Raw genomic sequence first — 5,866 nt, 5'->3', positions numbered from 1 at the left:
TATATTGTCGTTTACTACTATACTAGTCTAGTGAAACGAATCGACACTTGACAGGCTGGACAAGACTATTTATTAATTAGTAATTACTAATATTTACTTGATATAAATACCTTCCTTCTATGCTAAGACTTCTCCACTTCTCCAACTCCAGTACTCCACATCCATCTCCATATCTACGATTCATCTTCAATTTTAAAAAATTAAATCTGTCTATAAAAAATGGCTCCACCTAGAAAACCAAATCGTTTCAAAAGGCTTTGTAATTCTGTTGCTAAATCCGTGAGAGCTTCGACTTCTTCTCCTAAATTGGAACCAGAAATTGAAATGTCCCCATCCTCCTCCACTCGTGTTCCACGAGAAATTGAATCGTAAGAGGACGACGAGGTTGAAGAAGTTGCAACCCAAGGCAGCGCGGCAGAAGTTACAAGTAAACAAGCGAATACCTCTCTAATTTTTAGTCTTCACTTCAAGAAGTCAACAGAGTCGAAGCTTGATTCCGACGGTGATCTTTACTACGATGCCACATGTAACTATTGCGGTCATGTTTATGTATGGCGACCAGGAGGAGGGTATGGCTCCTTTTCTAAACACATTAGGGTGCGTTATCCAAATGTTCAAGCAAAAGCAGCTAGTACAGGAACCCAATCACAAATTTCAAAGTAATCTAAACCCTTTGTATATTCTGATGAAGTTTTTAAAAAGGAATTAGCTAAAATGGTATGTGTTGATCACTTACGTTTTAGTTTTGGAGAAAAATTGAGTTTCATGGGATGTGCGAAAAAAGCATTGAATCCTGCTGCTAAACGTATACCAAGGAATACATGTAAACGTTCTATTTTTTCACAATATGCTGAAGGAAAAGTTGAATTGTCAAATATATTTGAGAATTTAGATGGGCGAGTGTCTATTTGCAGTGATGTGTGGAGTGATCATTGGCAAACACATGCTTATATGGAATGGAAAATGCAAAAAAGACTTATTTCTTTTCGACTTTTTGATGAGCGACATACTGCCCAAAATATTTATAGACTTTTGAGAAGCATTTTTTAAAAAAACAAAATTTTATTCAAAAACTTTTCAATTTCATTTGATAATGCATCATCAAACACTACATCAATTCCTGAACTTCAAAATACTTGTCAACCAAATGTTGGAGGAAAATTTTTTCACATTAGATGTGTATGTCATGTTTTGAATTTGTGTGTTCAAGATGGTCTGAAACAACTTCAAACTTTTATTACTCCAATTAAAGCTGCTCTTGTGTATTTATGGGCACACCCTCTTGTAATGAGACAATGGTCGCGTTTTTATAAGACAAATAATAGAAGGCCAAGAAAATTTCGTAGAGATGTCCCAACACGTTGGAATTCAACCTTCCATTTGATTCTTCAATCTTATGAGTACAAGGAATTACTATGTAATTTTTTTACTCTCAATGTTCCTCATTTATTATTATTTCCTCATAATTGGGATGTTGGTAAAAAACTTTTAGAATTTTTAAGAATTTTTAATGATTCTACATTGACTCTAAGTGGTGTATATTATCCTACAGCACATTTGTTTTTGCAGGAGGCTGTTACTATTGCTGGTATATTTTTTGAGCATAAAAATGATCCTCATTTGAAAGATTGTATTAATTTGATGAAAACTAAATGGCTTAGTTATTATAAGGATATTCCCATTCTTAATCTTGTAGCTATTGTCTTTCACCCCAAGGTAAGACTAAAGGGGTTGAGAGATTTATTGGATGCTTACTATCATTGCATTTTAGATGGTGATGAAGCTGTTTATGGTACCTTGATAGTTGGAGATGTTAAACGTGTGATTGTTGATTTATATCATGAAACTAATAGTCATTATAATTCTGCTCCAATGTCTTCTAGCCAAGTTCAGTCGAATGAGCCACAAAGACGAACGATGTGGGAACGAGTCTTGCAAGATAGCAACAATAATGTCGTGGGATCTTCCTCAAGTGGCTCATTCCCTGAACTTGAAAACTATCTAACATCTACTTTCCAGTTTGATGTTGTTGCTGAAGGTAAAGAATTTCCTATCTTGGAATGGTGGAGTAGGCATGTAAACCTTTTTCCTACCTTAGCAATCATGGCTAAACAAGTATTAGCGTGTCCTGTCTCGACGGTCGCTGTTGAAGGTGCTTTCAGCATAGGTCTTATTTTGACAGAGAAGGGCTCAAAATTGACACCTGATGCATTAGAAGCACAAGCATGTTTAGATAATTGGACTAGAGCAGAATACAGAAAACAAGATCAATTTTCAGAAGATGAAGATGACACTGATGATGGCACTGACACTGATGATGATTTTGATTGAGCGCTGCTGGCATTTTATATTAAGAATTTTGTAAAAGAGGGTAGTTTAAGAATTGTAAAAGAACTACGACGGGCTTTCATTCCTCTAACCCTCGAAGATACGTAGGCAACTTTGAATAAGTTCAAGCCCTTCTTTTGTTATAAACTATCGTACAAGATTAGATTAGCTTTCGAAGCATGGAAAAAATCATCTTATATTTTCCTTTATGAGATATTTCTAGTTTATTTCACTGTCATTGTTTTTTACTTTTGCAATTCACCATCACTTGATTACATTGGTCTAAACTGAAAGATATATATTTTTGGAATGCAGGATTTGAATTGTTAGTTTATACACGGAATTTCCAAGATGGAATGGAAACATCAAATATTGAATGGTTGCAATTGATTGCGACTTCGATGAGTTTATTTGAGTTTTTTTTTTTTTTTTTTCTTTTATGTTCATTTCATAAATTTATATTAACTATACCTAAACTAAATAATATTATAAGTTGGTATTTTTTTATAAATTCGTAAAAAAAATAAACGGTTCGAAAGCGGAACTGGAACCGGAAACGGCGGTTCAACCTGGAATCGGAATCGACGCCCGTCCCGACCTATCTGAATGGATCGAAAGCGGTGCTCGTAGCCTAAAATGTTATCCTTAAATGCGGAAGTAGACCCTACTATTGCCTTGTAGCCCGATCTTTACTTCTCATACAAATAAATTTTTTTGAAAAACGTAAGCTATAACGCTTAGTGAGGTTTTTCTTTTGAAAACGACTTCATGAAATCAATTAATTTAATTCAAATTGAACAATAAATAGTTTCAATCAATGTGAAGTATTTCTGTAAACAAAAAAACATATTTGAGAAAACTTTTCTATAAACCATATTTATTATTAATTTTCCATGAAAAAATATTCGTTAAAATTTTCTTCACTATATTTCAATCGATATAAGATATTTCTCAAAGCAAACAGAAATATACGTTAAATTTTACTATAAAATTTTCTGTAAAAATCAACTATACGGATCCAGTATAATTCCGACAGTAGCACCCTCCAAAGCAGGTGCGATCATACCATCTGATCAAACTCAACAAAAATCATGAGGACCTGATACTCTATAATAATAGGATCGTCCGTAGGCGATCAAATCCAACTATGGTCATCCGTAGATGACAAAACAGACCTATGAGATTCGCTATATATTATATACTATAAATCATTTAATATTTTAATATAAAAATAAAAACTTTATTTTGTAGATTTTTGAAGGTTCTAAATAGTATAATTATATATTTATGCCATATTATTTACTAAATCATGATAAAGTGAAGTGATCGTAAAGCGTTCTATAGAATAATAATAACTATAAAATATTTTTATATAGAAATCAAAATAACACTCACAGTTCTTGAAGGCACATATTCGTGTACGTCATTCGAGGACTAGCTTGTACGATTTTGCCATTTGAAGTTTCGGGCGGCGGTGATAGGTGGTGATTCGCGACGGACGTTGAAGGGTCGACTTGGCTCTCTTTGTCTCAGCCTTGTTTCGGTCGGTTCGGGCTCGCCGGAGCTCGGGTTGTTTACGGCAAAGGCGGTGGTGGCTTAGGTTCCTCATCGGAGCCCGGCTTTGTCTCGATCGGCGTAGGAAAAAGGAATTGCCGATGAGAACAGATTAAATTCAGTTATGTATATTCCCTTTTCTATTTGAGTTTTTCCGGTAGAAACTTCCGTGTAATTCTTGTTACGTAAGCTTTTGTATATTGTGCTATGTATTTTGTATTGGGACTGTATTGTTTACACTGGATGGTATATAGACTGTATTGGACTGACTGTTGTATAATTTATACTGAGATTGCCGACTTTTTTTTCTTGTCGATTGTGGGAAGCTTCCCAGATAGATATTGACCTGAGTCAATGGCCTGGAGTGCAAGTTGAAGAAGATAAAACGATAAAAATTCTCTCACGTTGAATTTCATGGTTTATGAGTAGCTTTTGTTGTCACTGTGTACTATATATTTTAACTATGTACAGTATTTGGACTGTAACAATTTATACTGTTTATTTTGGAAGTCTTGTTTTCTAGTCAGCAAAGTGTTAAAAAGATAGATACCGTTGATTTTTCAACATGAAAAGTCGGCTGTAACTTGGAGAAACTTACTGTATAAGTTACATCCTGGTTCAAGAGTGTACACTTGATTTTTGATTTATATTAGCTAAATAATCTAAATGCTTAATTACTTAATAAATTGATTAATTAGTTAAGAGGATGATTGAAATCATCCCGAACTATTTAATTTAGAATCGTGAAAATTCGTTATAAGTATTCCAATCGAGTCGATAAATCTTTTCCGTGGTAAAATATTTCGAGACGTTAGAATTATAGAAAAATTATTTTCGATAGTAGTATAGGACGCGGTCGTTATAAAACCCGAACTGACTATCACGATTCCAAATCGAACCGGAACCACTCATTTTACGGTTTTGATTCCATTCCATAAAATTAAGAACCGTGAACCGACAGTTTCGAACCGGACCGTGGCCACTTCTATGTCTCCTCTGGAAAATCATCTTCCAACTACTCATCAATATTAACTACAAAATCATTTCCTTTCTCACTCATCTTTTTTTATCATGAACCCATCGCCGATTAAATTCGGCCTCAAACTTTTTATCTTCTTTGGCATACTCTCTAAAGATCTTCTCAAATATCTTTGCTCCCTCAAGTATAATTTCATCAAATGAATAAGAAAATAAAGTGTATTTAATCATAATAGTATAATATACCTCGCAACAAGCCTAACTTTAACCACAACTTCATCACATTCCTTTAAACCACCATTTGCAATTAATTTCATGATGTGCCCAACACACCTCACATGAAAACATTTGTCCGTTTAATACATTATTGCCCCCATTGTCTGCAGCTATCCTTTATCTGCATCACTCCAACGTCATTCACAGTTATGGTGAAGATATTCTTCAACCCCCAACCTTGAAAGCAACATTCTACACCTGCAATTATGGCCTCACTAGTGTGTCTTGTGATTGACTAGAATCCTTGGGAGCATAGATGCAGGTGGCAATGTCAGTTTCGGACATCTTGGCCAATGGGTCCTCCTAGTCGATTTATTATCTCTTACAAAATGAGTGACATAGAGTCATAAACAACGCTTATACCTAGCATAATCCTCATCAACTCTATTAAAGCGATCCCAACATTTTAACCTTTTTTGGGTAGTTGTTATACCTTCTATAATACAACATCCTCACCATCAATCACAACAATTTTAGCTTCTTTCCCATCAAGCTCACTTTATTCCTCATAAAGTCCAATGACATTTTAATCTACTTTTATTTGTAAATCTTCTTCACTTACAAATTCCACCACCAGCTACTTTATCCGGGTTGTTTCCACCAGTAGATGGAGAACTTTACCTAGTTTCTTCGCAATTCATCCTACGAAATAATAAACGTAGACTCGAAGACTATATTTATAAAATAAAAAGATCATGACCGCTCATATATTTATATTCACTTTGGAATT

Source organism: Rutidosis leptorrhynchoides, unplaced genomic scaffold (genome assembly GCF_046630445.1).
Source record: "Rutidosis leptorrhynchoides isolate AG116_Rl617_1_P2 unplaced genomic scaffold, CSIRO_AGI_Rlap_v1 contig159, whole genome shotgun sequence".
In the NCBI taxonomy this organism is placed as follows: domain Eukaryota; kingdom Viridiplantae; phylum Streptophyta; class Magnoliopsida; order Asterales; family Asteraceae; genus Rutidosis; species Rutidosis leptorrhynchoides.
Note: the sequence above shows the minus strand (reverse complement) of the source record.